Raw genomic sequence first — 25,239 nt, forward strand, 5'->3', positions numbered from 1 at the left:
CGTGACTGAACCCAGTCAAGGCCTCTACATGGATTTTAAAGATTCTGGCAGGCAGGTGTCGAGATCTGCTTGTTTTGTAGCCACCCAAGACAAGCCGTGTATATAAATCCTCTTGCTTATTAAACCTGCCACCTGTCAGTCTGGAGTCATCTGCTTCTGTCTTCAGTCTCTCCTTGCCCTCTGTGTACAAGGGCCAATTTCAGATTTCACCAGGGAAACTCCCGAGGTTTTGAACAACTTCTTTGTAAGAGTTAGAAGAAGAAAATAGGGCTTTTGCAGCATTCTTGTTCATCAATTGCAGTATTTTTAAAGATATTTTCTATGAAGATAAACCTATTATTCAATCCCTTGATGGCCAAATGAGTAATGTGTCAGAGGGAATCTCTGCAATTAGATTTGTGGCTTAAAATCCCAGCTATGCACTTATTAGCAGAGAAGAGTTGGGAATGTTACTTAACCACTTTGTGGTAAATAGAAAAATTTCTGATGTCCAATGTTAGATTTTAAGGTGTTTATTATTATTATTATTTGTTTTTATGTCTTGGTGTGTGTAGGGGGAGAGTATAAATGAAATAAAGCAGGTGAAATGTTAGGTACAATGCCTCACAAATAAAAAATGTTAAAATTGTAGCTCTCATTACCATTGAAATGTATTTTCAACAGCCTTTGAATTTATCAATGTGCCTGGTATAAAGTAGAAAAAAAATTGTGTATAAATGGTTATATGGGGCTAAATATATGAAAATCACAGTGGAGAAAATGCTAGTGTGTCCGACCTCTCACCTAGCCAGTGTTAGAGGCACTGCAAGTTACTTCATCATTCCCTGAGATATCTCTTCTCCAAAGGTCTGCCTCTTGATTTTCTCAGGGTATCCATGAGATGACAAGATAATAAATTTCATAAAAGAAATTGAATGAATGTATATATATCTCTTCTAAGCAAATTTGTAAAGAAATGGAGCAGGAATTTAAAAACTTGGCTTACTTCACAACACACAAATATATGCTTACTTTGTTGGAAAAGGTACTGGTCATAGCTTTCAAATTCAGTTACATTGTCAATTTTCTTAAATGAAGAAAAAAATTCTTCAAAACAAATGGTAAACAACTGGTTATGTGAATTAACTCATTGTTTATCTTAATGACGTGAGCAATTAATTTAGTAAATTTTCTTTCATTTTTGATCATCCTCTATCAACAACTACAAGGCATAATGTGAATTTTTTTTGCACTTGACAAAATTATGATAATGAAATAAAGTTGGATAGTTGCATATACTGCTATGGTCCTCAAGCCTATGAGTTACCTAAAACTCTTTATGTGTGATGATAATTAAAGCACCCATGATAGAGTAAAAATCATCAATCCACCTTCATCACTAAAATTGTCCCTAAGAGAGAAAATCAAACTGATCAGTGGATCAGAGACATTTTTAGCTTATTATACTATATAAGCAGTATTGTGTCAAACCACTGTATTAGCATCTTTCTGGACATCTCTCCTTGGTAGGTGCTCTGACAAACTTGAAAAATTATAATGTTTCACTTAATGCAGTATTTATAAGGCTCTGGTTTCACAAAATATTGTAAAAGTAAAGCAAAGATAAGAAATTCCTGGATAATGGACTTGGTAGGCCATGTCAGCATTCTTCAGTTAAGTCTTTTTCTTTCTCCAGAATGAATGCACTGGAAACTACGGCATCACATCTAATGCTGAAGAAGAAAAGTAGAATATGTTTACTTTTTGCGAGTAAGTAAAACATTTAAATTAATATAAACACTTGTAACCCAATTGTTCCCTGGGCTCACTACTTTTATGGCCACACATGCTTATCAGGGCCTGATAATGAAACAGTCTGTTGTACAGAAGACTAAAGAGGGAATGATCTTTGTAACTTCAATAATGAGAAAAGTTTTCAAACAGCAACAGGTACTTAAGGTAAACTTTATCACATCAAAAGATTTAAGGGAAAGTGCATTTAATATAGAAAAGAGTATGTGTTGCTGTGGGGCCATAGACTCTCCACTCTAGTCAGGGGGGAGGGTCTGTTCAGGATACATGGGAAATAGAGACAGAAAGGTGTGTGATGATGGACAGGAAAGAGTCACATGATGCCCTATTGGGTAATCTGGACCAGAGACTAGGACAATTTGTCAAGGCTGATGGTTAATGTAAGTCTGAACAGGTAAGTATATCCTCCCTCGAGCTTTCTGGTATACAGTTCATTTAATTTCCTTCTGAGTGTTACTATAATATTATTTTTAACCTATAAATATACTACTACTAGAATATGTCTTGGGTGTGGAATCCAGTGAAGATATAAAATGATTATTTCTCTCCTCAAATAATTTGCATTGCATCTTTCACCATAAATAAGTTATTATACATTAATAAATATTTCTTTAGAAGAAAACAGAGCAAAGCAAATATAGGCAATAAGCAGACTTTTTTTTTTTTTTTGCCAGAAGAAATCTGTCCCAGAACATTAGGGAAAAACAATGACAACAACAAAAATGAAAAGGAAAAGATTCTAGGTCTAGAAACTAAAAGGCTTAACTTGTTTCTAGGACAAATGAATAAAAGGAGTATCTATCTTGAAACTCATCTGAAATTTTTAAATGTCAAAAGTAAGGAAAGAATTCTGAACGCATCCAAGCAAGAAAAATAAATTACCCACCAAGAACTAAAATCAGGTTAGAAAAGACTTCAGTAAAACAAATTTCATAAGACAGAGAAACAATGTCTATAGAACTTTAAGGGGAAAAATATTTTAACCCAATAATTCTCTAGCTACAAAGTTATCTTTTCTGAAAAATTAAAAGTTTCTATTAGGCAAGTTGTGGAAGAAAAGGACTGGTAGTGAATGTGGAAATCTATTAAACTTGAAAAGATCATGTGTCAAAAGCATATACTACACATAAGAAACTGCTGATATTGATAAACTCAAATGTGAAAATTTATTTGCTCATTCAATAGAAATTTAATGAATGCTTACTATATGTACTATATGCTGGATTATTTTATTATTATATATATCTTGGTGTTGCATGGTTGAGCCAGGGATGTTTGATTTATGAATACATAATTAGTAAATTATTATATATTTATTCTATGACATTAATTTTCTTGCCTCCATTATAACAAAATCAATCATATTTTTATTATCAAGATTTTCACATAATCTGTGTTCTATTGATAATAATGTCAAATTAATCTTCCTTGACTTTGTAATTCTTTGATAATTTTTAAAACTTAATTTAAATTTAGAGAAACTTTGAGACTTCCCTGGCAGTCTAGTGGTTAAGACTCCGTGCTTCCGCTGCAAGGGGCACGGGTTCAATCCCTGGCTGGGGAACTAAGATCCCACATGCTGTGCGGCACGACCAAAAAAAAAAAAATTTAGAGAAACTTTGGACCACTAGAGATGAATAAAATTCTTAAATAAAACTTGGAAATGAACCAGGATTTTTACATACTGTTTTTAAACATTAAAATGAGGTTGCATAAATTATTTTTATCAGAGCATATGTTGCAAAATGTTAATCTGATCACATAAACTATTACCATTTATATAACAATTTTTACTGCCTTGTAAAGCAACACCGAGATCTAAAAACCAGTGTAAAGTATAGGTATCATGTTTCATGCAAATTGCCTCTGGAACAACACATATTCTATTTTAAGAGAAATATGAATTGTTTAATATTATAAAATATTCCTCAGGCACCATGTGCAACTATTGAAAGTATCACATTAATTCTTGAGTACTCCTAGAATTGTAAATTAGAAGAGAAAGAAAAATAGTCAACACTACTGTAAAATGATACTTCATTTTATGCAAAATGTATTGCATTCATGTAATCTGAGAGGAAGAATTTTGAGTTAATTAATCTGATTAATTATGAGTTAATTAATCAATCTCTACCCAAAGATTTTCATCACTCAAATTTTCCCCGCATTCCAAAGCAATGTCTATTACTGATGAAGGAAGAAACCCAATCCACACATTGTCACAGTCCTGGGATGCAGTTGCCTTTTTCTCAAGGACATAGAGCAAGAGATATGGAGAAGCATTTTTCTGGGTCCTAAACTATACTAGTCATGACAGTGTAAATTGAGTGCTAGTCTCTACCACTAGAATAAAAGCTCTGTTCAGTAAGACTTATTTTGTTCACTGCTGTCAGCATCATCCATTGATCCAGACAAGAGAGGCCTCTGCTTTGTGCCCTGTACATCAATGTATGTCTATTGCTTAAACAAGCGTGACATGTAGTTGTTACTCTTTGAATATTTATTAAGTGAGTAAACAAATAGAGAACCAAAGGTAAAAAAAAAAAAAAAACTTTGATTCTCTCTGAGAAATACAAGCAGTTACAATAGAATGTCACAGGAGGTAGATGGACCAAGGGGGAGTCCTTTAAGTGCAATTAATTGTGATATAAATAATTCTTTAATCATTGAAGACACATCCCTTTTCCTCTCTTGAAATGCGTATTGTTGGTTACAGTGGGCCCTAAGAAGAGTGTGGCTGGATCAATGACCACCAGTCATAAAGGAAAGCAAGAGAAAGTACCTTCCACTGAAAGTGAGACTCTAGATTAGGAAAAGCCAGCAGATAGATTTGTAATGTAATCTGTATGATTTACAATTCACCATAATCTGAGCTCCGTTCGCAATTTTACAATCATTCATCTGTAAGTCTGTTGCTTCCTCTATACCTCTCAAAAGTCTTTTCTCTTGGAATTTAAACAATCTAAGTCTCGCCACAAAGCCATTTTCTGCACATCTTCCCTTAACTCTCCCTGAGACAAAAGAGAGTGCTCCTTTTTCAGTTGTTTTATAGCCAGTACAACACATAGCAAAATGAATGACACTTGATCTATGTAATACTTTATCTCCCAATATTGGTCTGAAATGTTGTTTTCATATTTCTACCATTGCAATCCTTTTTCAGTGTATAAATACTTGAAAAATATTTATCAAATTGGATTAGAAGACAATTGTTGTGTAATTCCAATATTCTCCAGAGGTTTCTGGTTAAAAGTAAGTTGGAACAAGTGTCAGGATTCCAATAACATGACTATCCAAGAGCTATGTAATTTTTGTAATGTAGGGAAATGAAAATCTCTAGAGAGAATGTATATTTTGGTTGTAATAATAAACCATAAAACCTAGGGGGAAAGGGTCATTGAGGATTTTAATACCCTCTTTCTATAGATATGGAAACTGAGGTCATAAAAGTAGGGAATAGGCTAAGACTCCAGGGATCCTGACCCTGTGATCAGTGGTCTTCTCGTCCTACTTGGTCAAGTTATGTGTGTAAATTACTGACAAGGCCCCCAATTTTAAATTAGCTATTTAATAGTTTGGTCTACTTTGAATTTTTTTCATATTCTGCTTATATTCTCTAACTTTAATTGATTAAAGTCATTGTCTTCAGATGCCTTACTTAGATTTTGCAACCACAGAACTTTGTCACTTCTGTATGATCATGACATTCTAAATTTGCTGGGAGAGTTATGGCATTGGACAATAAGATATCTTAAAAATCCATCAAAATTCAACAGCTTTTATTTTTATTCATGTTTTTAAACTGTTCTATTATGTCTAGTTATGAGGAGATTAAAAAACAAAAGGCATATTGCAAAATAACTTTAAAGAGTCAAAATAACCTACTGTTAATTATGTTAAAAATACCAAGCATTTGTTAGCATCTCATTAACATCTTATGGAAAGGAGAACAAGCTCTATTTGCTTTAATACAAAAGACTTTTAAAAATCAGGTATGTGTTTTTGGCACCTTTAGAATAACAAATATTGGTATTAATTAAAATCTTGCTACTACATTCTCTAAATATTAGCTATTCTTAAGTGAAGTAATGCTCTCTGCCAGTAAACTCTTCTGCTTATGTCTTAGAAAAGATCAATTTCACAATAGGGCCTTAAATTAATATACCTCAGAGTACTAGATCTGTTGGACAACCATGATATGGGGTCAATTTATTTAATGTCACATATAAATTTCTCTTAATACTCATTCATTTTTTAGACTTGTTTCAGTCTCTGTTCAGAGCTAGAACTTACAGAGCTGGAAGTAATGTGTAGGAAAAAATAAATGTGTTAAAAACAATTTCTCTATGGAAATTTTCAGTAAGTAGTGGTATTCAAAGTGATGAAACAAAGGAAGGGAAATAAGAAGAAAATTTGCTTTTTCTATCTGAGGATGACAATGGCCCAACATAATTGCAACTAAAAAGAGGGCATGGCCACTAAACAAATATTTGTTTCTCTAGCAAAAAGATCACAATTTTCTACCTTATTCAAATATATAGAACTTATGGCATTTTTTCTCTCTTTTGAAAGAGTGACTTACAAATATTTCCTCATTTTTTAGTCATAGAGAAATCCTGAATTTATAACCTAAGCTGCAGTTGATAAAGTAGAACAGAAATTTCACACAAGACAACATATTACATACTTAAAATTTAATATTTTAATTTAATCATTCATTCATTCATTCACTCATTCTCCACAGAGTTCTGTAAAGTAATTAAGACTGCTGATTTTTCTCTGTTTTTTGTTATCTTTACTCATGATCTGATACCTGTGATACTTTCTCTTCAAACTCAAAAAAGATTTCAACCTAAAAGAAATTTTAGTAATCACTTAACAACTTTGTCAGTTCATATTCTGCTAACATATTTAGGTGAATATACAGAAAGTAAAAACCAGAATTTAATTAATATATTTTTTGCTTATTTATTTACTCAGTGTTAATATTAACACAACTGTTATCCCTTTTTATGAGCTGTTTTCTCCTCTGAAAACCCATGAGCCAAAATATGTACTGTGTCCCAAGGAAAGTTTATCAATCAAGTGGCATTATAACATTTAAATACTATAAAAAGTTAACTTTTTGTGGTCATCCAAGCATAACTGTTTTATCTTCAAGTCTTCTAGTATTCTAGAGCTATCCTTCCTTTTATTATTTGGATAAAATAACTTGTGAAGTCTCCCATTTAAAATTGTGGGAAGTCCACCATCCTTCCCAATATTTCCATGGATACTAGGGAGAATTTGCTCTTCCAGGTTACCTATTATATGTTGCTTCTTCATCCTTATTTATTTCAGACTGCCTTGTAATTGGAACCAGGTTGTTCCAGATATCTTGGTTCTCTTTCATCTTTTTTTTTTTTAATAGCTCTTTTGTGATGTGATTCATATACCATACAATTCTCCCATTTCTTAGTTCTATTTTGATAACAAAAACATGAGAACAATCTTCTCTTTCCCTGGGGCAGCAATTTCTTGAGGTATAATAGACAGTGATAGAAATTACTGAATAATTTAAAGTACAGTGTAAGATGCCACTTTTCTTAAATATCTGTGTGTATTCCTGCTCTAGAAGAATCCAGTTTGGGCCTTGTCTTTTCTGGAAGTTCTAGCTTCCAATCCTGTTAATATATGTGCCTTCAGAGAGCCTTAGTTCAAAGAGTCTGTGAGTCTGTTTTGTTGTTTTTGTTATATTCACTAGTTTGTTGTATTTTTTAGATTCCACATATAAGTGATATCATACAGTGTTTGTCTTTCTCTGTTTGACTTATTTCACTTAGCATAATACCTTTCAAGTCTATCCACGTTGGTGCAAATGGCAAAACTTCATTCTTTTTTTAAGGCTCAGAAGTATTCCTGTGTGTGTTTGTGTGTGTGTGTGTGTGTGTGTGTGTGTGTGTGTGTGTGTGCGTGCACACATCTTCTTTATCCATTCATCTGTTGCTGGACAGTTAGGTTGCTTCCATATCTTGGCAATTGTAAATAATGCTTTTATGAATATTGGGTGCATGTATCTTTTCAAATTACTGTTTTCAGTTTTTTTTCAAATATATACCCAGGAGTGAAATTGCTGGCTCATATGGTAAGTCTATTTTTAGTTTGTTGAGAAACCTCTGTACTGTTTTCCACAGTGGCTGCACCAATTTACATTCCCACCAACAGTGTAGGGGGGTTCCCTTTTCTCCATATCCTTGCCAACATTTGTTAAGGTGTTCTTTTTGATGATAGTGATTCTGACAGGTGTGAAGTGATAACTCATTGTGGTTTTGATTTGCATTTCCCTGCTGATTAGTGATGTTGAGCATCTTTCCATGTGCCTGTTGGCCATCTGCATGTCCTCTTTGGAAAAATGTCTATTCAGTTCTTCTGCCCATTTTTTAAACCAGGTTGTTTGTTTTTTGATGTTGAGTTGTATGAGCTGTCTATATATTTTGGATATTAACCCCTTATTGATCATATAATTTGTGAATATTTTCTTCCATTCAGTAGGTTGTCTTTTCATTTTGTCAGTGGTTTCCTTTGTTGTGCAAAATCTTTTAAGTGTAATTAGGTCCTGTTTGTTTATTTTTACTTTTATTTCCTTTGCTTCCAAAAAAAAATATTGCTACGAGTTATGTCAAAGAGTTCTCTGCCTATGCTTTCTCATAGGAGTTTTATTGTTTCTGGTCTTACATTTAGGTCTTTAATCAATTTAATCCTATTTTTTTAAATGTATGACTCAGCAATTAATCAATTAATTCTCATTGCTATGTATTTCATTGTGTAATTATTACTTGGTATTTTGAGCTACATTTATTCACTTATCTTAATTTTTGAAAGAATATATATAGAAAGCTATACATGTAAATATAAACTTACATGTATGAATTTCCAAAAAGGATGAAAAATTATGAAAAGTAAATTTCCTTACCACTCTTGATACCATGGTAGTGTATGTTTTACTTTAACTCTCTAAATCTAATTTCTCTGAGTTGTCTCCCTATATATGAGTGTTGACTAATAAATGAAAATGACAGGAATTAGGAATATTTTTTATATGACTTATTAACCTGTTACTCCTATATCTGTAATTAAGAATTGATATTTATGGTTCTTTTTTTTTAACGTCTTTATTGGAGTATAATTGCTTTACAATGGTGTGTTAGTTTCTGCTTTATAACAAAGTGAATCAGCTATACGTATACATATATCCCCATATCTCCTCCCTCTTGCGTCTCCCTCCCACTATCCCTATCCCACCCCTCTAGGTGAACACAAAGCACCGAGCTGATCTCCCTGTGCTATCTGGCTGCTTCCCACTAGCTATCTGTTTTACATTTGGTTGTATATATAACTCCATGCCACTCTCTCACTTCGTCCCAGCTTACCCTTCCCCCTCCCCGTGTGTTCAAGTCGGTATTTATGGTTCTTGATGTGTATGTTTAACTCATTATATTTTACCCAATGTGCTAACACATTGCAGTTAACCACAGTACATTTTAAGGATTTCATTTTAATCTATTGGCTTTTTACATACATCTCTTTGCATTATTTACTATAGTGCTTGCTCTAGAGGTTAGAGTATGCATCTTAAACTTTTCACAATCAGAGTTAATTTTGGACCACTTCATAGAAATGTGAGCATTTTGTATCTATTTAAGTCTATTCACCGTTTCTCTTGTACTTTATCATAAGTATTTTCTTTTTATATTTTAATTGAACCACACAGTTAGCTTGGTTTTTCTGTATTTTTCCTGTTTGCAATTTGGTGTGTTACTTGAAAAGGTAAATTTATTTTTTTCACCAAATTTGAGAAATTTTTGAGCATGAATTTTTCTAGTATTTGTTCTCTTTTTTTGGTCCAATCCATCTTTGACTCCATTGTACTTATATTAGACCTTTTGATATTGTGTTTCAAGTTTCTGAAATACTGTTTATGTTCTAATGTTTTTCTCTGTTATTCAAATTGGACAGTTTCTATTGATTTTTAAAATTTCATTGATTTTTTTCTGTCATTTCCATTCTGCTTTCAAGTCCATCTGATGAATCTCTTATTTTTCTGCTCAAATTTACTGTTTTTGCATTCATTTCAGACTTATTTTCCTTTCCTTAGTTATAAAAGCTCTTTTAAAGTCCTTGCCTGATAAGGACTTTATCCAACATGTGGGTCACCTTGGTGTCTCCTTCTGTTGATTATATTTGATATTTAGAATAAGTCACATTGTCCTTCTTCATATTTGAAGAAACTTTTGATTATGAAGGTAACATTGTGAGAACTTTGTATTCCACTCTATTTTTCTGAAGGTTGCTTATATTTTTGTTTTAGTAGGTAATTAATTTGGATAAATACAAAATGCAAAACTAGTCTTTAGAGAATCTGCTCCAAACTTGGTTTAGGTCTTTTATCTTTAGCAGAATCCTTTTGATTATGCTCTGAGTATGTCTAGTTCAGGATTCAACTAGAGAGTTGGCTGACTTTATGCTGAAGCTCCTATTCTGGCTGTTTTATACCTAGGATTGACTCTCACTTTCTGGTAACTGTGGCTACCCTGTTCTTTGTCCTATGGTTTCGCAGGCCAGAAAGACAGCAGAATTTCTTTGGAATTTCAGTCACCTTGACAACCATAACTTGTCCTCAGGCCAAAGCTTACAAAACATGGTACTTACCAGATGTCAGTTCCTTCTTCCAAGTATCAGCTGCCCTTCAAGATATTCTTTCATTCATTTTTGGTGAAATTATCCACTTTAAAGGCCTTTATTATTAGACAATTTGGTAGTATAAAACAAAATGTATACTATATATATTGTAGCATTCCAAGTTCTAATTAAACTTAGGAGTTAGTATTTAGAAAGATAAAAGATTTCATCATTGTAGCATTTTTGATATTAATTAATTGGAAACAAACCAAATTCAGTACAGGATTGATAAACTATTATCATCCACACTTAAAATTGAAAACTATGCAGCCATTAAAGTTTAGATAACAGACCTATATTTATTGATGTTTTAAAAATCCCTGACATATTGCTGAGCAAAAAAAAAATTAATAAATACTAGGTATCATGTAATTCAAATTATGTAAAAGAGCGTATATAATTACACATATATTGATGCTCTGAGAGATGAAGAATTTTAAGTGTTAACAGTGGATATATTTGGTTGGTGGAATATCGTGTTATTTTTTATCTCCTTTCAAACTTCTCTAAACTATATTTGTTATATCCTTTTACAAACACTATACAGCTCATAAAAACTTTTCTGTTCTTACCTCCACCTTTTAAATGCAATTCCCAATTCTAAGAGTACCCTGTTTCTATGTCAACCTATTTGAATCTCACCCTTTGAAGGCCAGCTCAAGTAACACTTCCTCTAGGAAGTTTGCCTTATTTAGGACCACTATAAAAAAGTATTCTTATGCCTTGCTTCTTAGCTTTGACCATCTCTTCTTCTAAGTCTTTTGAGTACCTAGGCTAAGTACTACTTACCTTTTCTTTCCTTATAGATCTAAGTACCATTTATATGATAGACAAATTCCTAATGAAGTAGATTAAAAGTATCATCATGATTTTACTTTGATAAAATAAGCACAGAGAAAAATACTTTTCTCAATGTCAAAAATCCAATTGAAAGACCACTAGCAATGGTCTTATATCACAATAAGCCACAAATAAAGGACAACAAAAATAAACTTTATAAGATTCAAAACACACGAGACTCTTAATTTGTAAAACATACTTAGATAAAGGTTGTGTGTGTACATATATATATATATATATATATATATATATATATATCAGGTTAATTTAATAAAGACACTGGTGAAATTAATTAAGAGGTATACAGTTTAATCATTAGTACAGTTAAAATGGTTTGGAAAACTCCACATATAATAGTTGCAGTTAGTAACTTAGGAGGTATGGGGAGGAATGAAGCTTATCTTTATTATTATATCAAATATAATCATTTCCCTACCCACGTTGTATCATTTAAACATATTAAAACACAGATTGAAACCATCCTAGAGATGATTTTATGATTTTTAAAAGGAAATAAGATATTTAGTTGCCAGGGAATAAGTGTTTCCAGTTGAAGATGGTTCATTTGTTTTGTCAGTTTGAGGTTGCACTTGATAGTCATAGAATCTAATTTTAGTGCCCTGTAATTCTTTACCAGTTGGGGTTCCTGGTTGCAAAACCAGAAACTAAAGCTGATTAGATTCAATATAAAAATACTTATAACTGGGCTCACAGATTTAACAAAAATAGCCATATAACAGAGCTAAGAAAGTGGCCTTGGAAGAAAATGACCCCAGATAGCCAAGAACATAGACTTATTACCCCAGGAGGGTGTCAGTGCTAGTTAGACTGTTTCTCTGGTTTCAATCCCATTGGACACTTTTATCCTTGTGTCTATACTCCCGGTTCCACTACCTACCATCACTGCTTGACCAAATATACTGGATTTCTCCCCTGGAATAAACCTTAAACTTTCCTTGTTTTTAGGACTTCTGCTTTAGAACTGAAGTTTGGGGTGGAGCATTCAACTGACAAAACCTATGTAATATGTTTATATCCTTCATGCCAGGGGTTGCGGAGAGCAAACAATTTTCTAATCAAGACTCAAAGGAATGCAGATTCATTTTTCAATCAAGAGGAATTTAATCTTTGGTAGAAAAAAATATGTCACAATAATCTTTCATTTTCAAGGTGACATTGTGCTTAAATATTTCAGTACGCAAATGTCTTCATTTTTCAATATGCAAACTTATTTTAAGGCCCCCTAAAATAAATTTATTTTGAAAATTTAAAGGTAAGATTTTTTTTCTGTTTAAATTTATATGTAAACCATTTCTGATAAAATGTTACATGAATGACTAAGATTGCAAAATTTTAAAACATATGTAAAAATAACACATTAAAATATTATTTGCAACAATTATTAGGTGGTTGTCTTTGAGCCATCGACTAGGCATTATATATTCTTCTGCACATTTTAATTTTCCAAATTATATACATAAGCCATATACCTACATTGTTTTAATTAAATATAAATCAAATTTTATTTCATTTTAAAAGTATTGAGGAAAAAAGTGAGATAAATCTGGTAAAAATACTTCCTCAACATTTCTAAGAAAAATAACTTCATAAGACATTACAAAAAAAGGTTATTTTAAAAAATCACTTCTAAATTAACAGAGCATGTAACTAAATGAGATAAAATAGAAGGAGGCAGGAGGACTGTGCTTTAAAGGAAGCATGAGATTATGCTATTCTATGAGAAGTAAAATTGTTTTGTAATACCAAATGTATGGATTGGGTTGTTTGTTTTTGTGATATTGAGGTGCATGAGCTACTTGTGTATTTTGGAGGTTAATCCTTTGTTATTTGATTCGTTTGTAAATATTTTCTCCCATTCTGAGGGTTGTCTTTTCATCTTGTTTATGGTTTCCTTTGCTATGCAAAAGCTTTTAAGTTTCATTAGGTCCCATTTATTTATTTTTCTTTTTATTTTCATTACTCTAGGAGGTGGATCAAAAAAGATCTTGCTGTGATTTATGTCAAAGAGTATTCTGCCTATGTTTTCCTCTAGGAGTTTTATAGTGTCCACCCTTACATTTTGGTCTTAAATCCATTTTGAGTTTATTTTTGCATGTGGTGTTAGGGAGTGTTCTAATTTCATTCTTTTACATGTAGCTGTCCAGTTTTCCTAGCACCACTTATTGAAGAGACTGTCTTTTCTCCATTTTATATTCTTGCCTCCTTTGTCATAGACTGGGTGACCATAGGTGTGTGGGTTTATCTCTGGGCTTTCTATCCTGTTCCATTGATCTGTATTTCTGTTTTTGTGCCAGTAACATACTGTCGTGATTACTGTAGCTTTGTAGTATAGTCTGAAGTCAGGGAGCCTCATTCCTCCAGCTCCATTTTTCTTTCTCAAGATTGCTTTGGCTATTCAGGGTCTTCTGTATTTCCATACAAATTGTAAACTTTTTTGTTCTAATTCTGTGAAAAATACCATTGATAATTTGATGGGGATTGCATTGAATCTGTAGATTGCTTTGAGTAGTATAGTCATTTTCACAATATTGATTCTTCCAATCCAAGAACATGGTATATCTCTCCATCTGTTGGTATCATCTTTAATTTCTTTCATCAGTGTCTTATAGTTTTCTGCATACAGGTCTTTTGTCTCCCTAGGTAGGTTTATTCCTAGGTAATTTATTATTTTGGTTGCAGTGGTAAATGAGATTGTTTCCTTAACTTCTTTTTCTGATCTTTCATTGTTAGTGTATAGGAATGCAAGACACTTCTGTGTATTAATTTTGTATCCTGCAACTTTACTAAATTCATTGATGAGCTCTAGTAATTTTCTGGTGGCATCTTTAGGATTTTCTATATGTAGTATCATGTCATCTGCAAACAGTGATAGTTTTACTTCTTTTCCAATTTATATTCCCTTTATTTCTTTTTCTTCTCTGATTGCCATGACTAGGACTTCCAAAACTATGTTGAACAATAGTGGTGAGAGTGGACATCCTTGTCTTCTTCCTTATCTTAGAGGAAATGCTTTCAGTTTTTCATCATTGAGAATAATGTTTGCTGTGGGTTTGTCGTATGTGACCTTTATTATGTAGAGGTAGGTTCCCTCTCTGCCCACTTTTTGGAGAGCTTTTTATAATAAATGAGTGTTGAATTTTGTCAAAAGCTTTTTCTGAATCTATTGAGAGGATCATATGGTTTTTATTCTTCAATTTGTTAATGTGGTGTATCACATTGATTGATTTGCATATATTGAAGAATGCTTGCATCCCTGGGATAAATCCCACTTGATCATGGTGCACAATCCTTTTAATGTGCTGTTGGATTCTGTTTGCCAGCATTTTGTTGAGGATTTTTGTGTGTATGTTCATCAGTGATATTGGTCTGTAATTTTCTTTCTTTGGAATATCTTTGTCTGGTTTCAGTATCAGGGTGATGGTGGCCTTATAGAATGAGCTTGGGAGTGTTCCTCCCTCTGCAATTTTTTGGAAAGGCTTGAGAAGGATGGGTGTTAGCTCTTCTCCAAATGTTTGATAGATTTCGCCTCTGAAGCCCTCTGGTCCTGGACTTTTGTTTGTTGGACGATTTTTAATCACGGTTTCAATTTCATTACTTCTGATTGGTCTTTTCATATTTTCTATTTATTCCAGGTTCAGTGTTGGAAAGTTGTACCTTCCTAAGAATTTGTTCATTTCTTCCAGTTTGTCCATTTTATTGGCATACAGTTGCTTAGAGTAGTCTCATTTGATCCTTTGTATTTCTGCAGTGTCAGTTGTAACTTCTCCTTTTTGATTTCTAATTTTATTGATTTGAGTTCTCTCCCTTTTTTTCTTGGTGAGTCCGGCTAAAGACTTATTGATTTTGTTTATCTTCTCAAAGAAACAGCTTTGAGTTTCATTGATCTTAGCTATTGTTTTCTTCATTTCTATTTCATTTATTTCAGCTCTGATTTTTATGATTTCTGTCCTTGTACTAGCTTTGGGTTTTGTTTGTTCTTCTTTCTCTAGTTGCTTTTCGTGTAAGGTTAGGTGTTTACTTGAGATTTTTCTTGTTTCTGAAATAGGATTGTATTGCTGTAAACTTGCCTCTTAGAACTTCGTTTGCTGCATCCTATAGGTTTTGGGTCATCTTGTTTTCGTTGTCATTTGTTTCTAGGTATTTTTTGATTTCCTCTTTGATTTCTTCAGTGATCTCATGGTTATTTAGTAGTGTATTGTTTAGTCTCCATGTGTTTGTGTTTTTTACAGTTTTTTTCCCTGTAATTGATTTCTAATCTCAGAGCATTGTCGTCAGAAACGATGCTCGATATGATTTCAATTTTCTTTAATTTACCAAGGCTTGACTTGTGACCTAAAATGTGATCTATCCTGGAGAATGTTCCATGTGAACTTGAGAGGAAATTTTATTCTGCTCCTTTGGGATGTAATGTCCTATAAATATCGATTAAGTCTATCTGGTCTAATGTGTCATTTAAAGCTTGTGTTTCTTTATTACGTTTCTGTCTGGATGATCTGTCCATTGCTGTAAGTTGGGTGTTAAAGTCTCCCACTATTTTTGTGTTACTGTTGATTTCCCCTTTTATGGCTGTTAACATTTGCCTTATGTATTGCGGTGCTTCTATTTTAGGTGCGTAAGTATTTACAATTCTTACATCTTCTTGGATTGATCCCTTGAGCACTATGTAGTGTCCTTCCTTGTCTCTTGTAACATTCTTTATTTTAAAGTCTATTTTGCCTGATATGAGTATTGCTACCCCAGCTTTCTTTTGATTTCCATTTGCATGGAATATCTTATTCCACCTCCACACTTTCAGTCTGTATGTGTCCCTAGGTCTGAAGTGGGTCTCCTGTAGACAGCATATATACAGGTCTTGTTTTTGTATCCATTCAGCCAGTCTTTGTCTTTTGGTTGGAGCATTTAATCCACTTACATTTAAGATAATTATCGAATGTTCCTATTACCATCCTCTTAATTGTTTTGGGTTTGTTTTTGTAAGTCTTTTTCTTCTCTTGTGTTTCCCACGTAGAGAAGTTCCTTTAGCATTTGTTATAAAGCTGATTTGTTGGTGCTGAATTCTCTTAGCTTTTGCTTGTCTGTAAAGCCTTTAATTTCTCCACTGAATCTGAATGAGATCCTTGCTGTGTAGAGTAATCTTGGTTGTAGATTTTTCCCTTTCATCACTTTAAATGTATCCTGCTGCTCCCTTTTGGCCTGCAGTGTTTCTGCTGAAAACTCAGCTGATAACCTTATGGGAATTCCCTTGTATGTTATTTGTTGGTCTTCCCTTGCTGCTTTTAATATTTTTTCTTTGAATTTATTTTTGTTAGTTGGATAATATGAGTCTTGGCATGTTTCTCCTTGGGTTTACCCTGTATGGGACTCTCTGTGCTTCCTGGACTTGGGTGGCTATTTCTTTTTCCCTGTTAGGGAAGTTTTCGACTATATTCTCTTCAAATATTTTCTCAGGTTCTTTCTCTCTCTCTTCTCCTTCTGGGACCCCTATAATGCAAATGTTGTTGTGGTTAATGTTGTCCCAGAAGGCTCTTAGGCTGTCTTCATTTCCTTTCGTTCTTTTTTCTTCATTCTGTTCTGTGGCAGTGATTTCCACCATTCTGTCTTCCAGGTCACTTATTCGTTCTTCTGCGTCAGTTATTCTCCTATTGATTCCCTCTAGTGTATTTTTCATTTCAGTTATAGTGTTGTTTATAACTGTTTGTTTGTTTTTTAGTTCTTCTAAGTCCTTATTAAGCATTTTTTGTATTTTCTCAATCCAAGCCTCTATTCTGTTTCCAAGATTTTGGATCATCTTTACTATCATTACTCTGAATTATTTTTCAGATTGCCTATTTCCTCCTCATTTATTAGTTCTTGTAGGTTTTTACCTTGCTCTTTCATCTGTAACATATTTCTCTGTCTTCTCATCTTTCTTGATGGGTGGGGCTGTGTTCCTGTCTTCCTGGTTGCTTGGCCTGAGGCATCCAGTACTGGAGCTAGCAGGCAGTTGGATGCTGGGGTTTGGTGCCGAGATGAGGACCTCCATGAGATCTCACACTGATTAGTATTCCCTGGGGCATGAAGTTCTCTGGTCCTCCAGTGGCTCGCACTTGGTGCTCCCACCACAGGGACTCAGGCCAAATGGCCCGCATGGCAAAAAAAAAAAGCAAAAAACAAAAACAGACAAACAAAGCCCAAGGCAAATAATAAAAACAAAACCGAACAGACAAAAAAAAAAAAAAAAGAAACGAAAATAAACAGACAAAGATAACCCAAAAAAACCCAAGACAAATAACAAAAACAAATCCAAGCAAACCAACAAGCAAACAACAACAACAACAAAAACCAACAAGGAAAGCAAAAATCAAAAAGACACCCAAACAAACAAGAGAGCCTAAAAACCAAAACCAATAATAAAAACAAAACGAACTTAAACAGAAAACAAAACAAAATTAAAAAAAAAACTAAAAGTAAAGCTAAGTGAACAAAAGCCCAACACATAAAAATGACAAAAAGAAAAACAAAAACAAAAATTAAAAATTAAAAAAATAAAAAGATTAAAACAAAACAAAATAAAGACAAAATGACACAAAACAAAGCAAAAATGTTGAAAGAACAAACCAAAATCAGACAACAAACTAAAAAGAACAGGACAATAACAAGAAATAAAAAATAAAATAAAAGTAGAAAAAGAAAAAATATATTAGCAAAAATAAAAATGAAATAAAACAGAGCAGCAAAAATAAATTAATAAAAATAAATTAAAAATAAAATAAAGAAAAATAAAAAATTCCCTAGTGCCTCCACTATCAATGTCCTTGCCCCCACGGTAAGCTACAGCCAACCCCCACCTCCCCAGGGGGCCCTCCAAGACCCCTGGGTAGCTCTCTGGACCCACTGTGTCAACCCCCTCTCTTCATGTGTTCCTCTCACCATCATCTGCTCTGGAAGCTGGCCCAGAGCACACATGCCCACGCAGGCCAGCTGGGGCTCAGGCTTCCTTAGGTGTGGCCACAGGGGCTGGGGCAGCCAGAGGAGGCTTTGCTGGAAGCAGAGCATAGGCCCAGGACCCCTGCAGGCTTGCCAGGGCCTGAGTGGGTTGGGGAGAACCTGGCTTGAGGTGTGGGCAAGGCTTCCCAAGGAGGCTGGGCCTGCAGGTGGGGTAGGGCATTGCAGTGGTGGCTCTGCTCTTTTCATGCCACTCAACAGTGGGACCTCAGCTCCATGGTGGCCCGGGCTTCCTCCACAAACCTTCCTGGCTGTGGAGCCCTTCCCTCCTGCTGCCTCAGGCTGTCTCCTCACCGCCAACAGCTGCCCCCTTCCTGGGTCCACTCTCCAAACCCTACTCTCCAGCACCCAGCCCTCCTCTGCACCAGGAGACACACAATTCAGGCTGGGGTGCACAGGGCTGCAACACGGACTCTGCATATAGGTCTTATTCTGTCCTGCCTTCTACAGACCAGTTGCTGCTTTCCCCTCTGATCCCCTGATCTCCTGAAGGTCCTTCTCTGTCTCCACTGATCCCCCCCACCATGAGTGGGCTTTTCTGAGTGTGGGAAACTCTGCTCTCCTTTAGCTCCTCCTCAGGGGTGCTGGTCCCATCCCGTTTCCACTTTTCTTCCCCCATTCCTTCTTTCTTTCATCCTACCTGGTTGCATGGGGATTTTTCATGTCCCATGAGGTGTCTGAGGACCTCCACTAGTGTTCAGTAGGTGCTCTGTGGGAATTGCTCCGATACATTCTCAATGTACTTGTGGGGAGATGTGAACTCCATGTCCTCCTATTGCACCATCTTGACTCTGCCCCCAGATCTAACCATTTCTAATCCTCAAAGGCTTACCATTTAGTTGAGGAGATAGATCATACCAAAACTTCATTTCCTAAGTCGAAAGTTTGGTGTTACTTTTAAAATTCACACAAAAGAGTGGTTAGTCTGCATTGGGGTAGTCAAGGAAAATTTCTCCTGGAAAGCATTAATTTGATCCAAAACTGGAAAAAACAGGGACAAAGATATTCTGTGAGGAAGGAAGATAACATTCATTGAAGGAAAGAATCATAAGCAAGGGTGCAGAAGATAAATAGGTTATCTAAAAGAAGAGTATGCAGTTTCTTCTATAACATAAAAAAAGTACACTAGAGGGACTGGTTTAAGATGGTGGAGTACAAGGAGGTGTGCTCACTCCCTCTTGTGAGAGCACCAGAATCACAACTAACTGCTGAACAATCATTGACAGGAAGAGACTGGAACTCATCAAAAAAGATACCCCACATCCAAAGACAAAGGAGAAGCCGCAGTGAGATGGTAGGAGGGGCGCAATCACAATAAAATAAAATCCCATAACTGCTGGGTGGATGACTCACAAACTGGAGAACAATTATACCACAGAAGTTCACCCACTGGAGTGAAGGTTCTGAGCCCCACGTCAGGCTTCCCAAGCTGGGGGTCCGGCAATGGGAGGAGGAATTCCCAGAGAGCAGTGACCCTATAGGAGACTGAACTAGACTTACCTGCTAGTGTTGGAGGGTCTCCTGCAGAGGCAGGAGGTGGCTGTGGCTCACTGTGGGGACAAGGACACTGGCAGCAGAAGTTCTGGGAAGTTCTCCTCGGCATGAGCCCTCCCAGAGTCTGCCATTAGCCCCACGAAAGAGCCTGTAGCCACCAGTGCTAGGTCGCCTCAGGCCAAAAAACCAACAGGGAGGGAACTCAGCCCCACCCATCAGCAAACAAGCAGATTAAAGTTTTACTGAGCTCTGCCCACCAGAGCAACACCCAGCTGTACCGACCACCAGTCCCTCCCATCAGGCAGCTTGCATAAGCCTCTTAGGAAGCCTCATCCACCAGAGGGCAGACAGCAGAGGCAAGAAGAACTTCAATCCTGCAGCCTGTGGAGTGAAAACCACATTCACAGAAAGGTAGACAAAATGAAAAGGCAGAGTACTATGTACCAGATGAAGGAAGAAGATGAAACCCCAGAAAAACAACTAAATGAAGTGAAGGTAGGCAACCTTCCAGAAGAAGAACTCAGAATAATGATAGTGAAGATGATCCAGGACCTCAGAAAAAGAATGGAGGCAAAGATGGAGAAGATGTAAGAAATGTTTAACAAAGACCTAGAAGAATTAAAGAAAAAACACCCAGAAGAATTCAGGAACAAACAGACAGAGATGAACAATGCAATAAATGAAATGAAAAATACACTAGTAGGAATCAATAGCAGAAAACTGAGGCAGAAGAACGGATAAGTGACCTGGAAGACAGAATGGTGGAAATCACTACTGCAGAACAGAATGAAGAAAAAAGAATGAAAAGAAATGAAGACAGCCTAAGAGACCTCTGGGACAACATTAAACGCAACAACATTCGCATTATAGGGGTCACAGAAGGAGAAGAGAGAGAGAAAGAACCCGAGAAAATATTTGAAGAGGTTATAGATGAAAACGTCCCTAACATGGGAAAGGAAATAGCCATCCAAGTCCAGAAAGCACAGAGAGTCCCAGGCAGGATAAACCCAAGGAGAGACACACCAAGACACATAGTAATCAAACTGACGAAAATTAAAGACACAGAAAACTTGTTCAAAGCAAAAGGGGAAAATGACAACATACAAGGGAACTTGCATAAGGTAAACAGCTGATTTCTCAGCAGAACTCTACAAGCCAGAAGGGAGTGGCACGATATATTTAAAGTGATGAAAGAGAAGAACCTACAACTAAGATGACTCTACCCAGCAAGGATCTCATTCAGATTCAATGGAGAAATCAAAAGTTTTACAGGCAAGCAAAAGCTAAGAGAATTCAGCACCACCAAACCAGCTCTACAACAAATGCTAAAGGAACTTCTCTAAGTGGAAAACTCAGAGAAGAAAAGGGTCTACAAAAACAAACCCAAAACAATTAAGAAAATGGTAATAGGAACATACATATCGATAATTACCTTAAATGTGAATGGATTAAATGCTCCAACCAAAAGACACAGGCTCTCTGAACAGATACAAAAACAAGACCCGTAAATATGCTGTCTACAAGAGACCCACTTCAGACCTAGGGACACACAGACTGAAAGTGAGGGGATGGAAAAAGATATTCCATACCAATGGAAATCAAAAGGAAGCAGACAGCAGAGTAGCAATACTCATATCAGGCAAAATAGACTTTAAAATAAAGAATGTTACAAGAGACAAGGAAGGACACTACATAATGATCAAGGGATCAATCCAAGAAGAAGATATAACAATTACAAATATATATGCACCCAACATAGGAGCACCTCAATACATAAGGCAAATGCTAATAGCTATAAAAGAGGAAATCAACAGTAACATAGTAATAGTGGGGGACTTTAACACCTCGCTTACAACAATGGACAGATCATCCAGACAGAAAATTAATAAGGAAACAAAAGCTTAAATGACACAATATACCAGAGAGATTTAATTGATATTTATAGGACATTCCATCTGAAAACAGCAGATTACACTTTCTTCTCAAGTGCTCATGGAACATTCTCCAGAATAAATCACATCTTGGGTCACAGATAAAGCCTCGGTAAATTTAAGAAAATTGAAATCATATCAAGCACCTTTTCTGACCAAAATTCTGTGAGATTAGAAATCAATTACAGGGGACAAACGCATGGAGGCTAAACAATACATTACTAAATAACCAAGAGATTACTGTAGAAATCAAAGAGGAAATCAGAAAATGCCTAGAGACAAAACACAATGAAAACATGATGACCCAAAACCTATGAGATGTGGCAAAAGCAGTTCTAAGAGGGAAGGTTATAGCAATACAATCCTACCTCAAGAAACAAGCAAAATCTCAAATAAACAACCTAAATTTACATGTAAAGCCACTAGAGAAGGAAGAACAAACAAAACCCAAAGCTAGTACAAGGAAAAAAATCATAAAGATCAGAGCAGAAATAAATGAAATAGAAACAAGGAAAACAATAGCAAAGATCAATAAAACTAAAAGCTGGTTCTTTGAGAAGATAAAATTGATAAACCGTAGCCAGAGTCATCAAGAAAAAGAGAGAGAGGACTCAAATCAATAAAATTAGAAATGAAAAAGGAGAAGTTACAACAGACACTGCAGAAATACAAAGGATCAAATGAGACTACTCTAAGCAACTGTATGCCAATAAAATGGACAACCTGGAAGAAATGGACAAATTCTTAGAAAGGTGTAACCTTACAAGATTGAACCGGGAAGAAATAGAAAATATGGACAGACCAACATAAGTAATGAAATTGAAACTGTGATTAAAAATCTGCCAACAAACAAAAATCCAGGACCATATGGCTTCACAGGTGAATTCTATCAAACATTTAGAGAAGAGCTGACACACATCCTTCTCAAACTCTTCCAAATAATTACAGAGGAAGGAACACTCCCAAACTCATTCTACAAGGCCACCATCACCCTGATATCAAAACCAGACAAAGATACTACAGACCAATATCACTGATGAATATAGATGCAAAAATCCACAACAAAATTCTAGCAAACAGAATCCAACAACACATTAATAGTATCGTACACCATGATCAAGTTGGATTTATCCCAGGATGCAAGGATTCTTCAATATATGCAAATCAATCAATGTGATACACCATATTAACAAATCTAAGAATAAAAACCATATGATCCTCTCAATAGATGCAGCATAATCTTTTGACAAAATTCAACACCCATTTATGATAAAAACTGTCCAGAAAGTGGTCATAGAAGGAACCTACCTCAACATAATAAAGGGCATATACGACAAACCCACAGCAAACATCATTCTCAATGATGAAAAGCTGAAAGCATTTCCTCTTTGATCAGGAACAGGACAAGGATGTCCACTCTCACCACTATTATTCAACATAGTTTTGGAAGTCCTAGCCATGGCAATCAGAGAAGAAAAAGAAATAAAAGGAATACAAGTTGGAAATGAAGAAGTAAAACTGTCACTGTTTGCAGATGACATGATGCTATACATAGAAAATCCTAAACATGCCACCAGAAAACTACTAGAGCTAATCAGTGAATTTGGTAAAACTGTAGGATACAAAATTAATGCAAAGAAATCTCTTGCATTCCTGTACACTAACAATGAAAATCAGAAAGAGAAATTCAGGAAACAATCCCATTCACCATTGCAACAAAAAGAATAAAATACCTAGGAATAAACCTACCTAATGAGGTAAAAACCTGTTCTCAGAAAACTATAAGACACTGATGAAAGAAATCAAAGATGACACAAACAGATCGAGAGATATACCATGTTCTTGGATTGGAAGAATCAACATTGTGAAAATGACTATACTACCCAAAGCAATCTACAGATTCAATGCAATCCCTATCAAATTACCAATGGCATTTTTTACAGAACTGGAACAAAAATCTTAAAATTCATATGGAGACACAAAAAACCTGAATAGCCAAAGCAATCTTGAGGGAAAAAAATGGAGCTGGAGGAATCAGACTCCCTGACTTCAGACTATACTACAAAGCTACAGTAATCAAGAGAATATGGTACTGGCTCAGAAACAGAAATATAGATCAATGGAACAGGATAGAAAGCTCAGAGATAAACCCATGCACCTATGTTCAACTCATCTATGATAAAGGAGGCAAGGATATACAATGGAGAAAAGACAGTCTCTTCAATAAGTGGTGCTGGTACAACTGGACAGCTAAATGTAAAAGAATGAAATTAGAACACTCCCTAATACCATACACAAAAATAAACTCAAAATGGATTTAAGACCAAAATGTAAGGCCGGACACCATAAAACTCTTAGAGGAAAACATAGGCGGAACACTCTTTGACATAAATCACAGAAAGATCTTTTTTGACCCACCTCCTAGAATAATGGAAATAAAAACAAAAATAAACAAATGAGACATAATTAAACTTAAAAGCTTTTGCACAGCAAAGGAAACTATAAACAAGATGAAAAGACAACCCTGAGAGTGGGAGAAAATACTTTCAAACGAATCAATGGACAATGGATTAATCTCCAAAATATATAAACAGCTCATGCAGCTCACTATTGAAAAAACAACGCAGTCAAAAAATGGGCAGAAGAAGACCTAAATAGACATTTCTCCAAAGAAGACATACAGATGACCAAGAGGCACATGAAAAGATGCTCAACATCACTAATTATTAGAGAAATGCAAGTCAAAACCACAATGAGGTATCACCTCACACCAGTTAGAATGGGCATCATCAGAAAATCTACAAACAACAAATGCTGGAGAGGGTGTGGAGAAAAGGGAACCCTCTTGGAGGGGATATGGGGGTATATGTATATGTATAGCTGATTCACTTTGTTATACAGCAGAAACTAACACAACAATGTAAAGCAATTATAGTCCAATAAAGACATTTTTAAAAAAAAGGAAAGAAAAGGGAACCCTCTTGCACTGTTGGTGGGAATGTAAATTGACACAGCAACTATGGGGAACAGTATGGAGGTTCCTTAAAAAACTAAAAGTAGAGCTACCATACGACCCAGCAATCCCACTACTGGGCATATACCCAGAGAAAACCATAATTCAAAAAGACACGTGCTCCCTAATGTTCATTGCAGCACTATTTACAATAACCAGGCCATGAATGCAACCTAAATGCCCATCAACAGATGAATGGATAAAGAAGATGTACATATATACAATGGAATATTACTCAGCCATAAAAAGGAATGAAATTGGATCATTTGTAGAGATGTGATGGACCTAGAGACTGTCATACAGAGTGAAGTAAGTCAGAAGGAGAAAAACAAATATTGTATATTAATGCATATATGTGGAATCTTGAAAAATGGTACAGGTGAACCAGTTTGCAAGGCAGAAATAGAGACACAGATGTAGAGAACAAACGTATGGACACCAGGGGGC

The 25,239-nt window shown here is 35.2% G+C and overlaps 1 long non-coding RNA gene across 2 annotated transcripts in view; it reads left to right on the forward strand.

Moving 5' to 3' along the window:
- LOC309609247 overlaps nt 1-11,581 on the forward strand; it is a 376,228-nt gene extending 364,647 nt beyond the window's left edge. For both annotated transcript variants that reach the window (XR_014233338.1, XR_014233339.1), the window contains exon 3: nt 1,676-11,581. This is a non-coding gene — a long non-coding RNA (uncharacterized lncRNA). The remainder of the gene's footprint in view (nt 1-1,675) is intronic.
- Nucleotides 11,582-25,239: the final 13,658 nt, after the last annotated feature.

This window comes from Balaenoptera borealis (genome assembly GCF_965194805.1).
Source record: "Balaenoptera borealis genome assembly, chromosome: 13".
NCBI classification, from domain to species: domain Eukaryota; kingdom Metazoa; phylum Chordata; class Mammalia; order Artiodactyla; family Balaenopteridae; genus Balaenoptera; species Balaenoptera borealis.